At 39.9% G+C, this 26,331-nt stretch overlaps 1 protein-coding gene across 3 annotated transcripts in view; it reads left to right on the forward strand.

Annotated features, from left to right (window-relative positions):
- The window catches only part of ANKFN1 (ankyrin repeat and fibronectin type III domain containing 1), a 436,237-nt gene that overhangs the window by 56,425 nt on the left and 353,481 nt on the right, over positions 1–26,331 (forward strand). The gene's annotated exons all lie outside the window — the stretch shown is intronic.

The following is a 26,331-nucleotide window of genomic DNA, read 5'->3' on the forward strand; positions in this document are numbered from 1 at the left end:
CACGCACTCCCAGTGAGGGCTAGTTAATCACTTTCCTGCTCATTAACTGGACCCTGATCTATAATGAATCAATGAGTTGCCCACCTGCATGTCTCACATTCATCCATCAGACCCGCCTGAATGCCACGAGTCACTGCTTACAGCCTCCCGGTTCTTCCTTGATGTCTGGAACTTTCTCTCTTTGAAATATGATCATATTAAGTTTTGCTGAGGCCATGCATGATATACCTAAAAGTAATACAAGTAAATATTCAAGATCAAACCTCTCATAAATGGCAAAAAAATAAAAAAAAAGAAATGTAGAAAAGATGGATTATTAAGAACAAATACCATGATACAAACTTATATGGGATTAAAAATAAAAGACAAGCAAACAAAAATAGATCAAGAAGAAATGAAGAATCAGCGACCACTAACAAATGGAGACCAACCTTTGGGCTCTGCTTTGGGTGTGGTGATAGAAAGCCGGTTAGGCTTAAAACACAGCAAAGCAGGGGTGCAGAACTCATTGAGTTTATCCCATTAAATCAGAAGTGCACTTGAGATCAGTATGGGCAGAGTAATTGTTGCTTCAGCAGCAGAGCACATGGAACCAAAGATAAAATGTGAATCTGAGAGAGAACCTATGCCCCCAGTCAAGTAGCTAACCACGGTTGAAATCTTTGCTTCATAAATTAATTTGTTATGAATCTTAGTGATAATATATAGGTATTTTAGGGCCATCGCTACAAGTCAGACTAGTGTCTTTTATTACAACAGGAGGTCATTTTTACCAAGCCAGGTGAAGTTATGCGTTTTATAATTCTAGAACTTGTTCATGAGCTAAAAAATCATTGCAATATCGTTCCTGAGGGAGCTGACTCACAAGGAATGACCTCTCTCCAAAATGGGAATGCAGAGAAGTTTAACTGTGATTGCAACTTTAATCTGACTTACTGTTTATATGAGTCATGAATATGAAGAGCAAGTCTTGCTGCCATTAAAATCACTATTCACCAGCTTCTGGTTTTTTTCTCTCATTTTAGTTGTTAGCTACTAAAGTAATACATGATTGTTAAATAGCCAAGCAGAACAGATGTGTGTAGAGTAAAAAGTGAAATTCTCTTTTCAACCCATGTAGTGAAGCCAAATCCATTCCGTTCTCTTTCCAGAAATAACCACCATTAACTGGTGTGTATCCCAAAGATAACTCTTCTCTGAAAATGTACATCATCATGCACACAGAGATTTTAAATAAAAATAAACATATATAATGATGGATTATTTTACACTTGTAAATAGAAGCACACTATATATCTTGATCCTCAACTAGCTCTTTCACAAAATATATACGCCTTGGAGAATATAATATATAAAGGCAAAATATATATGCCTTGGAGAACTTTCCATGCCAATATGTACAGATATACATAATTTTTTAAACTATTGCATCATATTCCATTCTATAGATTACCATAGTTTATTTCACTTTTCTGCCATGGCTGGAGTTTAGATTGCTCTCCATTTCTTATGATTAGAAACATGTCAGATGAAACACACATATGTGTATGTGTGTGTATATAAACTTCATGTATATATACATATATATATGCTTTATGCATATGCCTGAGCATTCCTATAGGATAAATTCCCTAAAGAAGAACTAAGTTAAACTGTATATGCAATTTAAACTTTGAAAGATACTCTCACAAAGTGCCACCAATGGTGCCCTTTTCCCCATAACTTTACCACCATTGGATATTACCCATCATTTTCATTTTTGCCAATCTGGGAGGCAGAAAATTACATGTCATGGATTATTTCATTTGCATTTCCCTGGCTGGGAGAGAGATGGATCCAGCCTTATCTTTAGGTATTTTGCATAATGAATCTTCATTTTAAGGCAAGTACTGTGAATGAAAACTATGCCTAACACAAAGTAAAGGAAAATGAGGTCCCTCAGCTCAGAACTGGATACAATAGGAGTTCTTCACAATGGAAAGGAGCCCAGGTCAGCTTCTTTAATGAGGCATTGCTAATGATGTTAAAAGAGAGTAAGACAAAAACACAGAAAGGGCACTATTTAGCTCATCACATACTGGGTAGAAAACAAATTGGTGGATACAGGCTGCACAAGCTTCAGTTGCATACCTAGACATGTACCATGGAACCTTGGACAAGTTACAAAACCTAATTGTGTCTCAACATTTTCATCTGTAAAATAGGAACTCTAATGTTGACTTTATCATATGATTGTTGTGAAGATAAAATGATACAGCTCACATCTAATCTTTTAGACAGTGCCTGGCAAATAAAAACTGGACTCTATAAATCTCAGCCAAAATAATGGTAATGACAAGTGTTGTTATGACTACTTTTATAAATTAGAGACAGTCACATACCCACAAGGAGAGCCAGGAAGTCTCTGAATAGTGGTGAAGGGGCCCTTGATCATGTCAGATAAATACATACCTGTGAGAGACACAGGTGGGAAACTCATTGAACCTTTACAGAACAGGATCCAGTTAGCCAGACAGAAATTATTAATTACAGATCAACTGAATATCAGAACAGAAAGAGGTCTTAAAAATAATGATCTATAAGAATCTCATTGTATAGATGAGAAACCAAGACCCAGAGAGAATGATTTTTCATAAGATCACACAGCTGGCTGAGTAACAGAACCAAGCCTGAGACCCTGTATCTCCCATGTGTAAATCCATTGTTTCCTCCATATTTATATTTTCGATTTTATTCCCCACCTGTTAGTTGACCAGAGAAGAATATAATAAGGCAAGAGTCTGCAAAAAGAGTTCTTTATTTCTTATGTCTGATATTGGATTGTGGCTTTTTGAAAAATAACCACATTTAGAACTCCTGCATGTTAATAAGGAAACAGCATCTGAAAAGACAAATGAAGTGAAAGGCCAGGTAATTCATAGGCGAGGAAGTACAAATGGCCAAGTAACATGTGAAAAGATGCCTAACTTTGCTAATATTGAGGAAGTGCACATTAAAACATTTCTTTTATTTGAATCTAAAATAATTTTTGAGTCCCTACTATAGGCTGGACATGATTCATGTTTCACCCATTAGATTGGCAAAAATTTAAAAGCATGGTAACACCAAGTGTTGGTGAAAGAGTAAGGAAATTGATACTCTCATACATGGCCATGGCATGGTGGGATTAAAGCACACATTTTGTAAGGCAATTTGAATAGCTCTTGGCAAAATAATGGCTCTCCAAAATGGCCATATCCTAATCCCCCACAACTGGTGATTACCTTAGGTTATGTGGCTAAGGGAATTAAGGTTGCAGAATGAATTAAGACGCAAATCGATTTACCTTATTAAAATATGGAGATTATCCTGGATTATCCAGATGGGATCAATGCAATCTCAAGGGACTTTTTTTTTTTTTTTTTATTTTTTTTTTTATTTTTATTTTTTATTAACGGAAAAAAAAAAAAAGAAATTAACACAACATTTAGAAATCATACCATTCTACATATGCACTCAGTAATTCTTAACATCATCACATAGATGCATGATCATTGTTTCTTAGTACATTTGCATCGGTTTAGAGGAACTAGCAACACAACAGAAAAAGATATAAAATGTTAATATAAAGAAAAGAAATTAAAGTAGTAGTAATAGTAAAAAACAACAACAACAAACAAACCAACAAGCAAACAAAAACAAAAAAAAACCTATAGCTCAGATGCAGCTTCATTCAGTATTTTAACATGATTACTTTACAATTAGGTATTATTGTGCTGTCCATTTTTGAGTTTTTGTATCTAGTCCTGTTGCACAGTCTGTATCCCTTCAGCTTCAATTACCCATTGTCTTACCCTGTTTCTAACTCCTGCTGAACTCTGTTACCAATGACATATTTCAAGTTTATTCTCGAATGTCTGTTCACATCAGTGGGACCATACAGTATTTGTCCTTTAGTTTTTGGCTGGATTCACTCAGCATAATATTCTCTAGGTCCATCCATGTTATTACATGGTTCATAAGTTTATCTTGTCTTAAAGCTGCATAATATTCCATCGTATGTATATACCACAGTTTGTTTAGCCACTCTTCTGTTGATGGAGATTTTGGCTGTTTCCATCTCTTTGCAATTGTAAATAATGCTGCTATAAACATTGGTGTGCAAATGTCCGTTTGTGTCTTTGCCCTTAAGTCCTTTGAGTAGATACCTAGCAATGGTATTGCTGGGTCGTATGGCAATTCTATATTCAGCTTTTTGAGGAACCGCCAAACTGCCTTCCACAGTGGTTGCACCCTTTGACATTCCCACCAACAGTGGATAAGTGTGCCTCTTTCTCCGCATCCTCTCCAGCACTTGTCATTTTCTGTTTTGTTGATAATGGCCATTCTGGTGGGTGTGAGATGATATCTCTTTGTGGTTTTGATTTGCATTTCTCTAATGGCCAGGGACATTGAGCATCTCTTCATGTGCCTCTTGGCCATCCGTATTTCTTCTTCTGGTAGGTGTCTATTTAAGTCTTTTTCCCATTTTGTAATTGGGTTGGCTGTCTTTTTGTTGTTGAGTTGAATAATCTCTTTATAAATTCTGGATACTAGACCTTTATCTGATATGTCGTTTCCAAATATTGTCTCCCATTGTGTAGGCTGTCTTTCTACTTTCTTGATGAAGTTCTCTGATGCACAAAAGTGTTTAATTTTGAGGAGCTCCCATTTATTTATTTCCTTCTTCAGTGTTCTTGCTTTAGGTTTAAGGTCCATAAAACCACCTCCAGTTGTAAGATCCATAAGATATCTCCCAACATTTTCCTCTATCTGTTTTATGGTCTTAGACCTAATGTTTAGATCTTTGATCCATTTTGAGTTAACTTTTGTATAGGGTGTGAGAGATGGGTCTTTTTTCATTCTTTTGCATATGGATATCCAGTTCTCTAGGCACCATTTATTGAAGAGACTGCTCTGTCCCAGGTGAGTTGGCTTGACTGCCTTATCAAAGATCAAATGTCCATAGATGAGAGGGTCTATATCTGAGCACTCTATTCGATTCCATTGGTCGATATATCTATCTTTATGCCAATACCATGCTGTTTTGACCACTGTGGCTTCATAGTGTGCCTTAAAGTCAGGCAGCGCGAGACCTCCAGCTTCGTTTTTTTTCCTCAAGATGTTTTTAGCAATTCGGGGCACCCTGCCCTTCCAGATAAATTTGCTTATTGGTTTTTCTATTTCTGAAAAATAAGTTGTTGGGATTTTGATTGGTATTGCATTGAATCTGTAAATCAATTTAGGTAGGATTGACATCTTAACTATATTTAGTCTTCCAATCCATGAACACGGTATGCCCTTCCATCTATTTAGGTCTTCTGTGATTTCTTTTAGCAGTTTTTTGTAGTTTTCTTTATATAGGTTTTTTGTCTCTTTGGTTAAATTTATTCCTAGGTATTTTATTCTTTTAGTTGCGATTGTAAATGGGATTCGTTTCTTGATTTCCGCCTCAGCTTGCTCATTACTAGTGTATAGAAAAGCTACAGATTTTTGAATGTTGATCTTGTAGCCTGCTACTTTGCTGTACTCATTTATTAGCTCTAGTAATTTTGTTGTGGATTTTTCTGGGTTTTCTACATATAGTATCATATCGTCTGCAAACAGTGATAGTTTTACTTCTTCCTTTCCTATTTTGATGCCTTTTATTTCTTTTTCTTGCCTAATTGCTCTGGCTAGAACTTCCAACACAATGTTGAATAATAGTGGTGATAGTGGACATCCTTGTCTTGTTCCTGATCTTAGGGGGAAAGTTTTCAATTTTTCCCCATTGAGGATGATATTAGCTGTGGGTTTTTCATATATTCCCTCTATCATTTTAAGGAAGTTCCCTTGTATTCCTATCTTTTGAAGTGTTTTCAGCAGGAAAGGATGTTGAATCTTGTCAAATGCCTTCTCTGCATCAATTGAGATGATCATGTGATTTTTCTGCTTTGATTTGTTGATATGCTGTATTACATTAATTGATTTTCTTATGTTGAACCATCCTTGCATACCTGGGATGAATCCTACTTGGTCATGATGTATAATTCTTTTAATGTGTTGTTGGATACGATTTGCTAGAATTTTATTGAGGATTTTTGCATCTGTATTCATTAGAGAGATTGGTCTGTAGTTTTCTTTTTTTGTAATATCTTTGCCTGGTTTTGGTATGAGGGTGATGTTGGCTTCATAGAATGAATTAGGTAGTTTTCCCTCCACTTCGATTATGTTGAAGAGTTTGAGGAGAGTAGGTACTAATTCTTTCTGGAATGTTTGATAGAATTCACATGTGAAGCCGTCTGGTCCTGGACTTTTCTTTTTAGGGAGCTTTTGAATAACTAATTCAATCTCTTTACTTGTGATTGGTTTGTTGAGGTCGTCTATTTCTTCTTGAGTCAAAGTTGGTTGTTCATGTCTTTCCAGGAACCTGTCCATTTCTTCTAAATTGTTGTATTTATTAGCGTAAAGTTGTTCATAGTATCCTGTTATTACCTCCTTTATTTCTGTGAGGTCAGTAGTTATGTCTCCTCTTTCATTTCTAATCTTATTTATTTGCATCCTCTCTCTTCTTCTTTTTGTCAATCTTGCTAAGGGCCCATCAATCTTGTTGATTTTCTCATAGAACCAACTTCTGGTCTTATTGATTTTCTCTATTGTTTTCATGTTTTCAATTTCATTTATTTCTGCTCTAACCTTTGTTATTTCTTTCCTTTTGCTTGCTTTGGGGTTAGCTTGCTGTTCTTTCTCCAGTTCTTCCAAGTGGACAGTTAATTCCTGCATTTTTGCCTTTTCTTCTTTTCTGATAAAGGCATTTAGGGCAATAAATTTCCCTCTTAGCACTGCCTTTGCTGCGTCCCATAAGTTTTGATATGTTGTATCTTCATTTTCATTTGCCTCTAGGTATTTACTAATTTCTCTTGCAATTTCTTCTTTGACCCACTTGTTGTTTAAGAGTGTGTTGTTGAGCCTCCATGTATTTATGAATTTTCTGGCCCTCCGCCTATTATTGATTTCCAACTTCATTCCTTTATGATCCGAGAAAGTGTTGTGTATGATTTCAATATTTTTAAATTTGTTAAGACTTGCTTTGTGACCCAGCATATGGTCTATCTTTGAGAATGAACCATGAGCACTTGAAAAAAAGGTGTATCCTGCTGTTGTGGGATGTAATGTCCTATAAATGTCTGTTAAGTCAAGTTCATTTATAGTAATATTCAGGTTCTCTATTTCTTTATTGATCCTCTGTGTAGATGTTCTGTCCATTGATGAGAGTGGTGAATTGAAGTCTCCAACTATTATGGTATATGTGTCTATTTCCCTCTTCAGTGTTTGCAGTATATTCCTCACGTATTTTGGGGCATTCTGGTTCGGTGCGTAAATATTTATGATTGTTATGTCTTCTTGCTTAATTGTTCCTTTTAATAGTATATAGTGTCCTTCTTTGTCTCTTTTAACTGTTTTACATTTGAAGTCTAATTTGTTGGATATTAGTATAGCCACTCCTGCTCTTTTCTGGTTGTTGTTTGCATGAAATATCTTTTCCCAACCTTTCACTTTCAACCTATATTTATCTTTGGGTCTAAGATGTGTTTCCTGTAGACAGCATATAGAAGGATCCTGTTTTTTAATCCATTCTGCCAGTCTATGTCTTTTAATTGGGGAATTCAGTCCATTGACATTTAGAGTTATTACTGTTTGGATAATATTTTCCTCTACCATTTTGCCTTTTGTATTATATATATCATATCTGACTTTCCTTCTTTCTACACTTTTCTCCATGTCTCTCTCTTCTGTCTTTTTGTATCTGACTCTAGTGCTTCCTTTAGTATTTCTTGCAGAGCTGGTCTCTTGGTCACAAATTCTCTTAGTGACTTTTTGTCTGAGAATGTTTTAATTTCTCCCTCATTTTTGAAGGACAATTTTGCTGGATATAGGAGTCTTGGCTGGCAGTTTTTCTCTTTTAGTAACTTAAATATATCATCCCACTGTCTTCTAGCTTCCATGGTTTCTGCTGAGAAATCTACACATAGTCTTATTGGGTTTCCCTTGTATGTGACGGATTGTTTTTCTCTCGCTGCCTTCAAGATCCTCTCTTTCTCTTTGACCTCTGACATTCTAACTAGTAAGTGTCTTGGGGAATGCCTATTTGTGTCTAATCTCTTTGGGGTGCGCTGCACTTCTTGGATCTGTAATTTTAGGTCTTTCATAAGAGTTGGGAAATTTTCAGTGATAATTTCTTCCATTAGTTTTTCTCCTCCTTTTCCCTTCTCTTCTCCTTCTGGGACACCCACTACACGTATATTTGTACGGTTCACATTGTCCTTGAGTTCCCTGATACCTTGTTCAAATTTTTCCATTCTTTTCCGGATAGTTTCTGTTTCTTTTTGGAATTCAGATGTTTCATCCTCCAAATCACTAATTCTATCTTCTGTTTCTTTAAATCTGTCATTGTAGGTATCCATTGTTTTTTCCATCTTTTCCACTTTATCCTTCACTTCCATAAGTTCTGTGATTTGTTTTTTCAGTTTTTCTATTTCTTCTTTATGTTCAGCCCATGTCTTCTTCATGTCCTCCCTCAATTTATCGATTTCATTTTTGAAGAGGTTTTCCATTTCTGTTCGTATATTCAGCATTAGTTGTTTCAGCTCCTGTATCTCATTTGAACTATTGGTTTCTTCGTTTGACTGGGCCATATGTTCAATTTTCTGAGCGTGATCCGTTATCTTCTGCTGGCGTCTGGGCATTTAGTCAGATTTCCCCGGGTGTTTGACCCCACAGCTTGAAAGATTTTTCTGCACAATCTCTGGGTTCTGTTCTTCCTATCCTGCCCAGTAGGTGGCGCTCGTGGCACACGCCTGTCTGTGGGTTCCACCAGCGAAAGTTGCTGTGGGTCCCTCAACTCTGGAAAACTCTCGCCGTAGGGGAGGTTCGGCAACCTAAGCGTCTTGGAAGAATGCCAGCCAGCCCGGGGTTCCAAACGTGGGGAGGGTCGCCGGCCGTCGCAGCACAGGAGAGCGTCCGGCCAAATTAGCCAGTCGGCGCGGGGCACCAAGCGTGGCGGGAGGGCGCCAGCTGTCGCAGCCCGGGAGAGTACACTGTTCCCAGCCGACAGGGGAGTCACGTGTTTGGAAGGGATCCCCCGGTCACTGTTCTCCGCAGTCTGGGGGTTTCCGACCCAACTATCTCAGTTGTTCCGAGGGGCCTCGTGTGGTGGGGGCACCAGCCGCCGCGGCCTAAGGGGACCGCCTGTCCAATTCTACCAGCTGGCCCAGGAAGGTGGAAGGGAGGGACTCCGGTCGCTTGTCGTCCCACCCAGGAAAGCCCGTGCCCCTTGGTGATCTCACCGGAGCTGGTTCTCCCAGATAGTCAGCCGTTCCAGGATGGGGTCCACTGTCCCTTTGATCTCCGTCGTGGCTCCGGGAGCTGCTCTGTATTATCTCCACTCCCCCAGTAGCTGTTCTGGAGGAGGAAAGGTGAGGGCGGCAAGGCTGTCGAGGCTGGTGACGGAGGAGCACGGTGAAGGCGGGGGAAGAGGGCACCGTGGTGGTTGGAGAGCAGCCGGAGCAGGAGGGGGAAGAGAGGGGAGAAGGAGGTCGGGCGGCTCGGCTGCTGCGGGGCTTGGGCGCCGCGCGGCGGGCCGGCGGAGAAAGAGAGGGGAGAAGGAGGTCGGGCGGCTCGGCTGCTGCGGGGCGTGGGCGCCGCGCGGCGGGCCGGCGGAGAAAGAGAGGGGAGAAGGAGGTCGGGCGGCTCGGCTGCTGCGGGGCGTGGGCGCCGCGCGGCGGGCCGGCGGAGAAAGAGAGGGGAGAAGGAGGTCGGGCGGCTCGGCTGCTGCGGGGCGTGGGCGCCGCGCGGCGGGCCGGCGGAGAAAAAAAAAAAGCTCAAGGGTCTTTAAACCTTGAAGATTTAAAGGTTTAAAGAGGTGGAAGAGGGAGGCAGAAGAGTCAGAGTCACAGCAGAAGATACAAGGATGTAAGCAGGTCAAAGTGATGTGAGGAATCAACCTTCATTGTTGACTCTGAAGATATCATGATATTCCATGATCTGAGGAATGCAGACAGCCTCCAAAAGCTAAAACAAGGCAAAGCATTGGATTCTTTCCCACAGCCTCCGGAAAAGAGCAGACCTTACCCACACTTTGATTTTGGCCCAGTGAGACTCATATTAGAGTTCTAACCTACGGAACTCTAAAATAATAACTTTATATTGTTTTAAGCCACTAAGTTTGTAGTAGTTTGTTGCAATGGCAATAGAAAACTACTACAACACTATCAAAAGTTGAAATGTTATGTCTTTTTGACTCAGCAATTGCTATTATTATTATCCTTGAGAGTAACTAGCCTGTGTGGACAAAGAGCTATGGGAAAGAATGCCTGCAGCTGCACTGTTTGCGATGGTGAGCAAAATTGCAGGACTTGAACACACGTAAAATGGAATAGTAAATAGAATTTAAAGTAAATGATGCAGATCTATAAATTCTCTAAATCAAAGCATGAAAAAAGCAAGTTACAGAACACATACAATGCATTCCAATTATATAAAGTACCTGCTCTCACAGAACAAAATTATGTATTTTTAACAGTCCAAACATGTGAACTGAAAGATGCATGCCAAACAAAACAGTGGTAACCACTGAGAAGACAATTGAGTTTGAAGGACTTATTTCTCATGGTTTTATAATAAAATTCGATTGAAAATAAATTTTAAAAGATCATCAGAAGGCTCCTTTCTCCCCAGGCTGCACGCACTCATCTTTTAGTTTGGCCTGTCTTATAGTATAAGGACATGGGATTAAAACTCAAAGATTCAATATCTAGAAGTAAATGTTCCTATGTACAAGAGGAAAGGATAATTCTTGAAAGACGGACTTATCATTGAGACTAGAAGTCCCAGGAAATGTACATCTGCTTAGTTTAGTAAGCAAGGTCTTTGGTTCCTTGGTCACCCTAAGTCCATGGGGCAGTATTAGGCCCCCTGGGCTGCAAGGGAATGGCCAGGCAGGATCAGGAGTCCTTGGTCATTGATCTCTACCATCCTCACCACTAACCTTCTGCTGCATTTTGTGAGGCTAAGGTTGAAGGTTCAGTTTCTCGAATATATTTTAACTAACTACTTTGTGCAGAGAATACCGTGTTAGCCAATATGAAGTATGGATATCTCTCAAAACTCAGTTCAGACATCACCTTTTCTCTGAAGCCATTCTTTCTATTTCCCTGCCACCTTCCCTAGTAGAACTGACCATTTCTCTTTTGGCAGTCTACTTTCTCTTATACATAGTTGTTTTGAACACCAGACTGTGAGTTTCTTGAATTCAGGAATAGTATTTTATTCTTTGTGGTTTTGGTATCCTAGCACTTAATAAGTCTTTGGTTGATGCTTATTGGATTAACATGAACAAGACACACTTTTTGCACTCCAGGGATTTACAACCTAGTAGAAGATGTGGATACATGGAAGGCAAGTTAATGATAGAAGTGATGGTTATGTTTCTGGGGGTCAGTGACCGGGAGAGGGACAAAGTATTTAGGATGCTGATCATACTCTAATTTTTTATCTGAGTGCTTGTTTTACCTAGTTGTGCTGTGAAAATCTATCCTACTGCATATTTATATTATCTTCCCATTTCTGCATGCACATTCACTTTGAAAGCTAAAATTTTCAACTTCTCAGAAGACCCATCTTGATTACTTTGTCTAAAATATCACCTTACCTCACCTTATTTTTCTTATCTTTCTTTATAGCATTTGTCATTCAGTGTCATTAGGTTATATATTTGTGTCTTTGTTTCTTGTTATAGACTGTAACTAACTAGCTTTTCAAAGCATGAAGAAAGCAAGTTGCAGAACACATACAATTCATTCCAATTATACAAAGCACCTACTATCACGGAACAAAATGATATATTTTTAACAGTCCATAGAAAGTAAACTCCATGATGAAAAGAATTCTGTCTGTCTAATCCACCACTATATCCCAAGGCCTTGAGTAGGGTCTGGCATATGGCTGGCTTTCAAAGACTATTTGTTGAATTTTAAATGAATGAATGTGGTCAAGGGGAAAACAGTGATTGATTTTCCTTTAGTATACTAGCACCAAAAAAGGATGCCTGATTTTAGTTCAGAATTATGGGACTATTCTTACCTAATGGAAGAGAGAAGGAGGTAGACTGTAGGCTAACAAAAGTCATCAGTAGACTCCTATATTCTTAAATACGTGACCTTGTTTCCCTCAAATTTAGATAGCCCACAGAAACACTACCAAAGGAATTTGTGAAATCTAGATATCTTGTGGAGAAATTTTTGCTGAGCAAGACTTTTGTCCAGAGATTTCAAATGGTAATTTACTTTTAATAAAGTCAGAAGGATTTCTGTTCTTCCCTGTGATTCAGCAATCACAGAGAGAGCCAACGTGGGGCCTGGTAAAGCACTAGCCCCAATACAAGCGGTGTCCAAGGAGGGTAATTTTCTCAGACTCTACCTTTAGTCCTGTACTTTTCTTATTTTGAGATATATTTTACATACCATACAGTTCAACCACTTAAAGTATACCATGTAATGGTTTTTAGTGTATTCAAATATTTGCAAACCATCACCATAGTTAATTTTAAACACTTTCATCATCTACTCTCACTCCCACCAAAATCTCACTTCCTTTGGCAGTTACTCCCTATTTCTCTCAAACCCCCTAGTCTCTGGCAGCCACTAATCTACTTTCTGTCTCTCTCTATTTGCCTATCCTGGACATTTCAAGTAAATGGAATCATACAATATGTGATCTTTTGTGTCTGGCTTCTTTCACTTCACATAATGTTTTCAAGATTCATTCATGTTGCATGATTTAGTACTTCATTTCTTTCTATTGTCAAATAGTATTCCACAGTCTCTATATGCCACATTATTTTTATCCTTTCCTCAGCTGATGCACATTTGGACTGTTTCCATTTTCTGACTGTTTTGCATAATGCTGCTACAAGCTTTCATGTACAGATTTTTGTGTGGCCATATGTTTTCATTTCTTTTGGGCATGTACTTAGAGTGGAATTCCTGGTTATGATGGTAACTCTGTTTAAACTTTTGAGAACTGCTAGATTGTTCTGCAAAGCAGATATACCATTTTACCTTCTGTTCTAGTTTGCTAGCTGCCGGAATGCAACACACCAGAGACGATTGGCTTTTAATAAAAGGGGATTTATTTTGTTAGTACTTCAGAGGAAAGGCAGCTAATTTTCCACTGAGGTTCTTTCTCATGTGGGAAGGCACAGGATGGTCTCTGCTGGCCTTCTCTCCAGGCCCCTGGGTTCCAATAATTTTCCCCGGGGTGACTTCTTTCTGCATCTCCAAAGGCCTGGGCTGAGCTGCAAGTGCTGAAATGAGGAATGCTGAGCTGCTTGGCTGTGCTATGTTGTGCTCTCTCATTTAAGCACCAGCCAATTAAGTCAAATGTCATTCATTGCAGCAGGCACGCCTCCTAGCCAACTGCCTATGTAAATCAGCAACAGATGAAGTTCACGTACCATTAGCTAGCAACAAAACTAGGTACGCTCACCTGGCCAAGTTGAAAACTGAATCTAACTACCACACCTTCCTTCCAAAGTGTTCAAGAGTTTCATATTTTCTACATAGCCCTTTACCTTTTGAATATATTTTTGTAATATTTGATTTGCATGGAGACACCTCTCTCATAAAATCAAATAGATGTATTTATGACCTCACAGCTGTTAACAATACATTTGTTGATGTCCTTTCTCACTATTCGTACCACTACTACTCCTTCTACTGATGATAACGATAGCTAGCATTTACTGAAGGTTTACATTGTGCCAGGCACTGCTCAAATGATTTATGCATATTAATATACATTTAATCCGCCCAGCAACCCTTTGTGATAGGTAGCGCAGGTGAGAAACAATGGTACCTCACACTGGAGGTGCAGTAATGGAAATGGTTAGAAGTAAATAGATTACATCATTAATTTATTTCTTATTTTGTCTTCAAATATTTATTGGTTATTTGCTTTCTGCCAGGCACCATGTGATGTCCTCAAAGAACATATAATCTATTGATTTGAGAGCTATTTGAGAAAAGAAACTAAGCAACTTGCTGATTAACTTGATATGGAAAGCAATGCAGAAAAGATTTCAACCCTTGGCAACTAGAAGAGAGTTGGGCCATTTCTCAAGATAAGAAATATGAAGGTTTGGAAAGGGGGAAAGGGGTAACACAGAAGGAAATGATTTCAGTTTCCATCATGTTGATCTTCAGGGATCTATGAGACGTAATAAGCCATTGGATATGTGGATCTGGAGTTTAAACAGATGTCTGAACTAGATATATAAATTTGGGAATCATCATTACATGGTAAGAGAAATCATGGGCCTGATTGCCTAGGGGTGGGGTAAAAAAAGGCCATGAGATGATGACCTAGGACTGAACCTTGGGAAACCTTGACCTTTAATGACAGATGAAAAAAAGATAAGCCAGCAAAGAAACAACCACGAAAATATGTAAGAGGAAAACCAACAGCATGTAATGTTCCTGAAGTTAAAAGTGCATTTCATGGAAGGGAGCTGTCAACAGTTTTGAATGTCATTCAGAGGTCAAGGAGGGTAAAACTGCTTTGGATTGACAGACTTGGCAATTGGTGACCTTTCAGAGAGCTGTTTGGTTGCATGGGATAGAGTGGGGTGGGATGAGGGAGGAGTACATCAGGCCAGTATAAAATGAGAGAACAGAGGCAGAAAGGGTACAACTCTTCAATAAGTATGGTGGTGAAGGATCAAGAATAGGGCAGTAATGTTTCTTGAGGATGATTGTACAATGATATAGCTTTCACAATGTGACTGTGTGATTGTGAAAACCTTGTGTCTGATGCTCCTTTTATCTACCTTATCAGCAGATGAGTAAAACATATGGATTAAAAATAAATAATAGGGGGAACAAATGATAAAATAAATTTAGATTGAAATGCTAGTGATCAGTGAAAGGGAGAGGTAAGGGGTATGGTATGTATGAATTTTTTTCTGTTGTCTTTTTATTTCTTTTTCTGAATTGATAGGAAATGTTCTAAGAAATTATCATGATGATGAATACGCAACTATGTGATAATATTGTGAATTACTGATTATATATGTAGAATGGAATGATCATAAGTTAAGAATGTTTGTGTTTGTTGTTATATATTTTTTAAAAATTTAAAAATATCATTAAATAATTTTATATTGGTTATATGTTAAAATAGCAATATTTTAGATCTATTGAGTTAAATAAAATTCATTCTTACAATTAAAAAAAGAGAGAAAAGAATAGGGCAGTAACTAAAAGTTTTATCTTTGATAGAAAAAAATCTGAAGCATATTTAAAGGTAGGGGAGCAATGGTTTATCTCCAAGTTGAACCATATTTTATTAACTTTGCCTGACCTCTATATGTATAGACTGAACCAATGTTGAAAGTTTTACTAAGCATGGAGTAGTAGAAAAACTACATCCTGGATCTATCACTTACAAATCAAGTTATTTAATCACTTTACACTTTGGTTTCTTCATCTTACTTTTCAGGATTGTTGCAGCCATGAAAAATAGCACACAAAATATACCGTTATCACACCTGGTACACAGTCAGCTCTCAATAAATGGTAGCATTTATTATTTCACCCCAGACAGCTGTGGGGTTTGTATTAGTCAAATACTTCTTTCTTACGTTTTCACTGCTAGCAGGAGTGTTGCACTATTAATTTAAGCTGCAAATAGCTAACTAGATTTCCTGTCCCTAAGCCTAATTCTCAAAGATGCTGTAATCTTCCTTTGCCAATATGTACTCATTCTTTCAACACAGGTTTACCATCCCTATTGCATTACTTAGCTATATTTTTAATCATCTACTTTTGTCATTGTAGTCATTATCATTCCATAAAAAGGAGTTCGCTAGCCTCAACCTGTATTCACAGCCTTGGGCTTCGATGGCTTGACTTGATTAGTTTTGCATCTCCTGCCATAATGCTCTTCTGAAGACCAAATTTCCTACTATTCTCTTGTTCCCATTTATCATCACCCTTTGGACCTGTCCCTTGGCATTTCCTTCCTAGTGTTGACCTTGGTTCTTTTTAGAATAACTTTAATTGCCTTTGGCAATCTTGGGATATGCCATTCTCAAATGAATGCAACCCTTATGATCCTCCTACCTCAGAAAATGCTCCTACCTGGTTTACCCTTGCTCTGTCAGTGTAGAACTTGGTCCAGAATTAAAATCAGAAAACTAATTGATCTAATGAGTAATTTACACTGATAATTTCCTAGGATGTTCTACTTGTTTCATATCTCTAACTATCTTTTGACACCTTCACCTGAAGGTTGCACTGTCAGCTTGAGTTCAGGAGGTTTGTGTATGACAAACCATTCAAGAACATCCTTTCTTGAATGTCCACACTCTGTCAGCACACTCATTGTTCTCCCATCCTTATACACTTAAAATGCTCGTATCTCCTTTATTCCTGACACCTCAGCCCCATTCCAACACCCCTTCTACCATTATCCTTTTAAGCATAAATCCGTGCTTATTCCAACTTTTTAGTGCCTTTTGAATTTATCCCATTCTTTCCCACTCCCCTAACATTTAACCTGTCCCTCTAGATCCTCCCTCATGGCATGAAGTGATCAATCTTCTCAGAATTGCTTTTGACCATGTCATTAGCCAGGTAAAGGCCTCTGTGGTTCAAATTACTGTCAATATAGAGCCCAGACACCTTGCATTGTCTGACACTCAATCTCCCTTAACACCACCACTTAATCTTTTTAATCTCTCCCTACTTCCTTTAAGAAAATCTTATTCCCTATTACATGTTCTATAAGGTTTACCCCCACTTCACTTGGAGTATAGTTCACCCACCTATGATCATCTCCCTACTCTCTTCTTCAAGATTCCCAAGCTGAATCTCAGAGATTCAGCTCCCTGGCTGTTAATGATCTCTCTTATGAGCTAAGAGAACTCACTATCTTAATCATGACTTGAACATCAGTCATATAATGCCTTGTCTTTGTCTAGCTTTGATTTCTTAGAATTTTAGATCTGAGAAGGCTCTGAACAGTGACATTATCTCTGACCGTATTGCTAGAGGTATGGTATCCATCACGAGGGGACATAGGTTCTGTTCTGTGCAGTTCAGCCTTCACTGGGAATGTTGAACCAACAGTGGGATGTGGCCAAAGGAGCACATTCTGTGGGAGCATACCAGGAAAAAAAGAGATACCCCAGAGTGGGAACATTTGGGGTTGGTACATTGGAAAGCGGTCTTCAGATATTTATGGAAAGAGACTTAAGTTTAGGGTTCGGTAGATTTTGCCCCAGAGAATAAAGGGGGCATTTGCAGAGTGATATCTCATATTATTCTCATAATATTCTCATATTAGCAGTCAGTGCAGCATGAGCAATGCCCATTCAGAAGGTATATTGGCTGTGGGGCTGGTGGGCTTCTTGCCGTACTAGGCGTTAAGTCTCTGGATTCTAAGTCATGGGAAGGTTAGGGAGGTTCTTGTAAAACTTCTGGAATATTAAGCTAGTGGTTGGGACTTTGGAGGAGGTAGGTTGGGCCACTTTGCATCACTGGTGCAGAAGTGCTTTGATAACTGACAGAGCCCTACTGGTGCCTGCCAGGTGAAGGCCAGGCCTGACCACATAACTGCTTGGTTTCCTGAAAATTGACTTAGAAGAATCTACCACTAGGAGAATTGGCCATCCTGAGTTTTGTCTTTCTAAGAATTGATGAGCTTTCGGATATAATAACAACCCATGAAAATTACTGAGATGGATTTCAATATAATGTAATATAAATATGAGTTTTTAACCATTGAACCCACCTGAAATATGGGAGTCCTGTCTTTGAAAGTGTGTCAACAGAATGCCAATGCACAAGAGAGTTTTACACAGAAAATAATGTTGGCATAGAAGACCTTTGAAAGTCTGTAATTTTATCACACCTTAATTTCACATATAAAATTCAGGAAGGAATTGTTACTGAGATATGCTTTGCAGTTGTTGTTAATTGTGTGTTGTAGATTGACTTTTCCATATTTGTAGTCTTCCCCAAATATAGTTTGCTTCTTCTATATCCTACAATGACGAGACTCATACTATGCACCCAACAGAGGGGTTAATGAATGTTTGATATGTGAATGAATAGATTGCTCATCTCTATCCATACCTCAAGTTTAAGATCCCAGGGAGAAAACTTATTCATCTTCAACTCCTTTCTCCTGCTTCAGACTATCAGAATTTACCACTGCTTCTTTCTTCCCATCCGAATGCTAGCGGAGGTGCTAATGAGGCTCTTCAGCCATCACAAAAAAAGAGAAAGTCAAATAGTCCAATTAATCCACAAATTATAGTCGCTAAAAAAAAGTGGTCATATTTCCTATAGAAAGCCAGACAGGGACTAGTGGGCACTGAGCATTGGTCTTGGCTCCTTTGGGTGTGTAGTTTGGAGGTTACCTGTTGTTTTTTCAGGGATTATGAGGCACCACTTGGCATCCACTTGGGCAGAGCTCACCAGAACTCAGTTCCAAGTCTGAGCTGTCTGTTTGCTTATTAAATGGGAAAAGGAGGGCAGAGAGTAAACTCTTTGTATAAGGTGGACTTAATATTATTAGCAAACATTTATTGAGTACTTATTATGTGCCAGGCACCACACTAAGCATTTTATTTACATGGTATGTGTGGGCTCCGGTGGCTGCATCTTCAGTGATTGAGCTCCAGGAATGCAGCCATCTCACCTTGAGCACCTCAGGGGAACTGGGGCTGGTGCTCTACAAAATGGGTTTTTAATGGATTAGCATGAGGATGATTGGGGAGGATAGCAGGTGATGATATGCCAGGGAGCTCTTTGCTGCAGGGCCATCTCTTTGCTGTTAGCCAGAGCATAAAATGAAGAAGGGCACTCGGTGACCTGTGTTCTGCTATTTTGGAGTGGAGCCTCTCCCAGGTTACCTGACAGGACACAGAGAATTTTCACTATCGTGGAGAGTATGGGCCTTTTCCCAGTGAGAATCAAGACAACTGTGTTTCATAGCTACCAGTGCACTGAGTGGAAAGCCAAATTAAAAGTGTGAAATTGCAAGGTGTGCTAGGTTGAAAACCAAGGGAATTAGGCAAGAAGTTAGGAGTAATTTTGGTATGAAGAGGGAGACCTTGCTGCTTACGGACTAACAAATTCAAGTCTGGCTTTTCCTGAAAGCCCAGGAATCGTTATGTTTGTGAGTGTGTGCATGTGTATGCAGGGCACTGTGCAAGGCAATGCAAGTCTACAAGATTGAATGAGAGGCATTTCCTGGCAGGGTCAGTCCTGGCCAGTCCTTGAACCTGTAAGAACCACTCTGAAAGCTCCTCTTCTACTCTGAATCTAGGCTGCAGTTAGTCACACCTCGTGACCAGTATGCCAGGGTTCCACAGAGCAGCGAAAACATACAAAACACCAGCAAGCACAGCTATGTGAGCACCTATTTTGGTCATACACTATCCTACTCCAGTACTTTACCAACTCTAAGGTGCATATGAATCAAATTCGGTGGGTCTGATGGGACCTGAGTCATTGCATTTCTATCAAGTGCCAGGTGCTCATTTGTGTACCACACTCTAGACCCTTTACATAATTATCTCTTTGAGTCTAATATAATGTGAGTAAATGACCACGTTTGAAAAACAAAAGTGTTGAGGCTGATAGTACTGAGTGACTTGCTCAGTCACAGAGCTAATAAATTCAATGCAGGTCAAAGTGCATACTAGTTCCAGTATACCCTGCTGTAACCATATGCACATTCAAGCTGTAGCTTCTCTCAAAACTCAATCTGGTGACCAAACATGACCTCTGGCACTGGGACACAGGAGAGGCCCAAGCATTCCTGCCCTCAAGGAGCTGGTTTACTCAGCCTGCTGTCTTCCAAGTTTCCTGGGACAGGTGTGTGCTAGGACTGGAATCTGGCTTTAAACCCACACTAACCTTCCTTCTTCAGGGCCCCTCTACCTTTTGACTCAGTGGTGAGCCCATTTGCCCCAGCATAGGCTCAGGAAAACTCCCTCTACTTCAGCCTCAGATCCAAACTGGTTCTTGTGCTCAAGACCATGCACTTACCTTATCCTTTTGAGTGGAGTTCATGGATTGGAATTCCACCCAGATTGTCCTAGGATGCCAAACCCTCCTTTGGATTTAGTGTTTTGGTCTTATCAGCCTTACCCTGTTAGGGCCAGTCCCTTTGTCCCCATCTTGTCCTTTATCCTTTGCTACTCTTGGTTCCCTTTCCTGGCCTGGCTGTGACTTCTAAGCATGCCTAATGGCTAGGTGAAGCAGTTTCTGAAATGGTCTCTGGCTTCCTGGGGCTGTCAATCTAGCTGGGGTATTAAGTGAAGATTTCCAGTTACCTGTCTCTTCTACCATTGCCCTTCCTTCCTTCCTACCCCATCTTTAAATGCTTGAAGGATCCACTGCAAACACCATCTTCCCCATTAGCCCTTCCTGATCACCTCAACTTAAAGTCTCCTTCCTCTATGCACCCTCACCCCACCCCCATCCAATAGTATCTTTTTTTGTATATCTCTCATTGCACTTAACACTTTCTACCTTGCACTACGGCCAGGCTTGACTGTGCCTTCCCTTGTCTCTTTGGCTCTTTGGAGGGAGCTGTCCTGTCTGACCAGCCCATCATTACATGTGCAGCAATGTGCTTTGTACATTGTATGTGCTTAATTAATGGCTGATAGCTGAATGAAATTATTTCAAGTCAGACTAATAAAATGGCATAATAAAGGAATGAAGACTTATGAGATGGATGGACAATTGAATATAAAGAAGGCTGGGATGGAAGGAGGCTCCCAGGAGGTTTCAAGGAGGAAAAGAGATTCATCTGACTCTCATATATAGTTGCTCATAACTATAGTAATAAACAAAATTAGTAGAGAGCCTACTATGTGCTAGAAACAGGCTAAACCATGTGCTCATTTCAACCTCACCATAACCCTAAAATGTAAGTTTGTCTTATAATACTTTCTATCATATGAGATGAGGAAATACAGAGCGAGGCACAGAGAGGCCAGCTTACTCCAGAATGCACAGATTATACGTAATGAAGCTAGGATTTGAATCCATCACTTGGACTCCATAGCTAAATAAATAAATCACTACTAAACCCAACACTATAGGCCGAGATGGGGGGCATTTCAGGCAGAGGTAATGGCAGGAACAAAGACAGTGACACAGGGAGGGACATCAATTAATCCCACGTGAACAGCAAACGTGGGGGCCTGGGCCCCCAGGAGGGGAGAATGGTGGGCTGCAATGGTGTCAGATAAGGCTGGGATGGTGGTCTGGAGACAGACTGGGGTCATATTTTCCCTCCATGAGAATGAAGAGTGGGAGCCATAGGGAAGAAATACCACATCAAGCTTGCACTGAGAAGCGTTATTTATGTGCAGTCTCTGGCCTGGCCAGGGGCCGCTGTTGCGCGGGGTGGGGGGGTGGGGGGTAGAGGGGTGGGGGGGTGGGAGGGAGGGAGGAGCCCAGCCAGCGCCCTGGACAGCTCTGTGGGGCCGTGGAGCTCCCTGCAAAGTCACACTTTGGAGAATAAAGCTCCTGGTGATGCCCAGAGTGGCCCAAATAAAAGTCAAATACCACATTCAGTCCTCCAGGGGTGTTTTTGCTATTAAATTAAGTCTGGAAAATAAATAATTGTCTTTGGATTTCATTTGAGAGATTTTTGGTAGTTGAACACTCAGTCAAAAAAAAAAAGGAAAGAAAAAGCTAACTAGTTCTTGAAGGGTTCTTTGACTGGCTCCTCCTGCCAGATGACAGCAGATCACAATCCAGGCGTGCTGTCTGCAAAGTGATGCCTTTTCTTCCTCCTTGACTCAATTATCCCCGAAAAATAGAGGGGGAGGGGAGGTTCTATCATATGTTCCAATTTTTATAGCTACATTCCTTGGATGGCTCCATATGTTTACCTTTCGCTGACTTTAGACTTGCTGTTCTCTGTGGCTGCTGGCTTCGGCCGCGGAATTCTTTCATGTCTATTACTTTATTAAGGAATGTAAAAGCCACATACAGACCAACCAGGGGACACAACACTAGGAGACACAAATAACCCCGAATGCGTTTGCTAAGAGCCTAAGGGAGGCTTCACACCTAATTCTCCCAGATGGACTGTAAGGCTTTCAAGGACCAAAAGGGGGCACTCTTAGCACTCGCTCCCAAGCCGGATCAACCAGAGCATTCTGATGAATAAATAGTGCAGAAACAACGCACAATTTGCGTTGCGCATTTCGGTCCTGATGGAAGCTGGACGGGGCAAAAGAAACCACTCTCGTTAGCAGTGACTGCTTTTTTTTTATTTTCCACAATCTTTTTGCTTTTCTTTGACGAGAAATAATAGGGAGGTTAAGACTAAACGGATAAATGCAAAAAAAAAAATTAGTTTTGCACAATGCCTTGGCACTAATACCCAAAATGCTCAAAAATAGTAACTATTATTTAAGCATATAATTTGAGCTTCTTCTGCCTCTTAAAAGGGGTACCCAAGCTAGGTCCAGACCAAGTGTATTATTGTGAAATGAGTTTTTTTTATATTGGGTAGCATTAGGCAGGTGGTGGGGGATAAGTAATATTTCTTGAACTCTCACTATTATGCCAGGCACATCGCACAGATGATCTCATTGTACCGTTTTATAGATGAACAAATTGAAACTCAGGAAGGCAAAATACATTACCCTGATATGTGGCAGAGGCAGGATTCAAACCCAGGTCCATCTGGTTGATTCCAAGCCTGAGCCTTGGATCTCAATTCAACAAGGGATCACAATTCAGGATCTACTGCTCACAGTGTATTATTTTCTCACTTATTCTCAGACTCCAAAGCTTACTTTACCAAAGCTCAAAGTCAGCACTGAAATCTTCCAATCACCTATGAATATAATTCCAATCTACTCAAGGAAACAAAATTACATTCTTAGATTTTCAGGCAAAACATGTTTGTGGAGAGATGGAGCAGAGAAGAACTGATAGAGATAGCAAGAGATCATTCCTGTGCCATCAGCCTACAAAGATGTGTACTGTTGCCTGGAGTATCCTTATTGGCTCTTAGTTCATTGAGTCTGTTGGTTCCTAGACCTCCCCCAAACCCCAAAGCTTCGCAGAACAAAGTCTGGAGTTTGTTTGAGCACCATCACTCTTCCCAGGGTCCTCATTCAATTTGTAGACTATCGCTTTCATAGAAGTTAATAATCTGTGTTCTTATGAGCACGGCTCAAAAGTGGGTGGTTAAAACTGAGAGCCCTTAGTCAAAAAGGCAGTTCTCGTTTGTCAAATCTGAGTATGAAGATGGAAAGATTGTGTAGAGTAGAGATGGGTTTTCCCTTCCCTTACGGAGGTTAAGACCTACCTGTTCCTTCCTGGTAGGCATTCCATGATCAAGGTTGGAAAAACTTTGATTGCCATGGAATGGGAAGAAAGGATCTTTCGCTGAGATGACAAAGACGTTTGCCTTGTTATTTTCCTTGAGAAGGAATGGTGAATGGCTTGTAATTGAGAGGTGTTTTGGTTAAGGTGTTTTCCCCATAGCCCAACTAAGAAAGCCCTCAGCCTTGCTTGGGGTCTCTTACCTACATACCCCTCACTGAGTACAAAGAATTCTGTCCTGGAAGAATTTACACATGGCCATATTGTAGCTCATTAGGTCCTTCAAGGAATCCTCAGAATCACCTCTCTTTCCATCTCTCTGCATCAGTCATGAAACTTTGTATAAAATGAAATATTCTTTTTTGGCGAGGGCTGGTGTGTGTATCTAATGTTTACACTGGGGCAGTATTTCCCAAGGTAGTAGTAAAGGCTCTGAGAAGTCCTGTAGTAAAGAAACCTATGTCACTTTACTTAGTCCAGGGATTCTCATATATGTCTGACCACAGAACCCTTTTAGCCTAACACCTACTAATATTCCTTGGAAACGGTTCAGGTATGTTGAAACTCTTGAAACTGCTTAGAAGGGATAACCTCTATTTATTGATGGATTTGGATAGATTATTTAAAGCAGAACTATTGGCCAAATATTTGGATAAAAACTGGAGCTGCCTTGGTATTCTGTCTGGATTATTTTTAGACCTGTGTAAGTATGCATGCATGTGTTTATATGTATAAATTATATGTAAATAGGCATTTTAACTGCAAGGTTAGGAGGAAAAGACTTTTTTTTATTAGAAAAAGCCATCAGTATCCTTCAGGACAAGGGGAATATCTAAATTTTAAGGCATTAGCACCACCTCCTACCACTGGCAGCCTCTGTTCACAAAATCAGCGTCATGCAGCTTCCTAGAATAGTGGAAACACCTGGACTCCTGTTGTCACTGAATGCCCTAACGATTGGACATGATGCCTCTTCTCATCTACCTCATTTCCTCAGCCTGGCCCAGCTGCTCCCTTTACCCCCAATCCAGCAGCCAAATCACTTCTTTAGAAGTCCTTAATACCCATCAACTGTAATCATTTGCACTCTTTTAGATCGTGGATTAAATAATTCAGGAAAGAATGCTGTTTCTATGTTGCTTTGGTTTTCATGTTCAGAGCATGTTGGAAACCTTAGCAACCCACTCCACAAAAAGGGAACAATTAAGAATGTATAAATATTCTTAAAAAATTATGAGGGCTGTTTTTAAATTATTTTCAATGAAATATAAGGTTGTTTTTTTTAAAAAAGAACTTTACCGATGGTTTTTTTTTTAATTGTCACACATAGGGTGATTTTAAAGTAAGTAAGAGCACAAGGTTCATATTATTTTAAATGTATATTGTATTTGTCTTCTCAACGCTGTGGTTTTTAGGTCTGTGAATAGCATCATAGTATGGAGCCAGCCTATTAAGCAGCCTGTTTGGGTAAGGAAACTCTTAGACCAGTACAATGTTGCATTGCCCACTGTGTCCTTCCAATATGGTTAGAATTCCACAACCTAAATGATCATTTGTTGAACAAATTCATGCTTTTATTAGTCAAAATACAGAGAAAACAGAGCCTCCCTGTTTCAAGATATTTGCTAATGCATGGTTAATTATCACATATAGCTTACTATAATTCATTTTACAGGGGAGACCTCCTGCAGGTAACATACTAGCAGTTTATGAACCAAAATAACCTCACTATAGATTAGAGCTGTTTCAGGGCCGGTCAGACAGTTGGTGCTTCTAGACCTTCTCACTTCACATTGCTAATTCGAACAAGGCTTTATTTTTATATTTGTCAGCAGCAAGACTGTAGGATGGTTGTTAAACTTCTCCCAGGCCTAATTAGAGCAGCAATGCTCGCATTCATAATGAAGCTCGTGTCTTGCTCTGGAGGCAGCTAGCACGGCTGTTACAGTAGCTTCCTGGCAGGCCAGTCCCTGGCAGTTTTAAGGTAGCTAGTGGCTGCACTATTAAGTGACTGTTGAAATTCATTGACTCCACCACGGCTAATGTGTCTAGATGACAACAAGTTTACACGGTTCTTTTATAGTTACAGCAAATGGGTCCATTTAAATATTTATTAGGTGATTATGGTGATGTGAAATGGAAAAAAAATTTGCAAAATACGATAGAGCGGGTATGGCTGTTTTTAACTGTTTATGTGGGGCGGGGAGCAGGGTATCACTCAAAATCGCCGCATCTTTCCCTTATAAATATTTATACTAGATCAGCAGTTATGAATGCTAATTTATTTGCATTTTGTTTCTTTATTGACTTCTCCCTGGGCAGAGGTTAGCTGGGAAAAGTTGTACAGGCTTACTGGGTTGGAGGATATTTCAATCAGCCAACCAAGGGGCATTTTGATTAGCCGGGAGAAAGTTCATTTTGCTGAAACTGAGGAGTCCTTTTTGCTCCTGGGGATGAAGCTGGAGAGAGGATGCCGGCTGCTGGAGTTGATGTGCGTCCTGGCAAGCAGTTCTGCCTCCAAAAAGACTGCTTTTCTGTGTAGCAACTTGTCAAACCTCCTTGGATTGACTCGAGTGAGGTTGGCTGATTTGGGTGTTTGTCAGACTTATAGCTCGATTTTTTTTTCTTATCCTGTGAGCCACTTAGAAGACTCTACTTTTATTGTATTTATGTTTACTATTTTTTTTATTGTGGTAAAATCTCCAACCTAAAATTTGCCATGTCAACCATTTTCAAGAGTACAGTTCAGAGCTGTGAAGTACATGCACGATGTCGCCCTGCCAACCATTGCCACTTTCTTGTTCCAGATCTTTTTCATCACCCAAGACTCTGCAGTTTTGCAGAAGCAGAAAGATTCTCAAACTGGGTGGGGCATCTGAGACAGAGAAGTAAAAAGAACCCAGCT

This window comes from Tamandua tetradactyla, chromosome 6 (genome assembly GCF_023851605.1).
Source record: "Tamandua tetradactyla isolate mTamTet1 chromosome 6, mTamTet1.pri, whole genome shotgun sequence".
Taxonomy (NCBI): domain Eukaryota; kingdom Metazoa; phylum Chordata; class Mammalia; order Pilosa; family Myrmecophagidae; genus Tamandua; species Tamandua tetradactyla.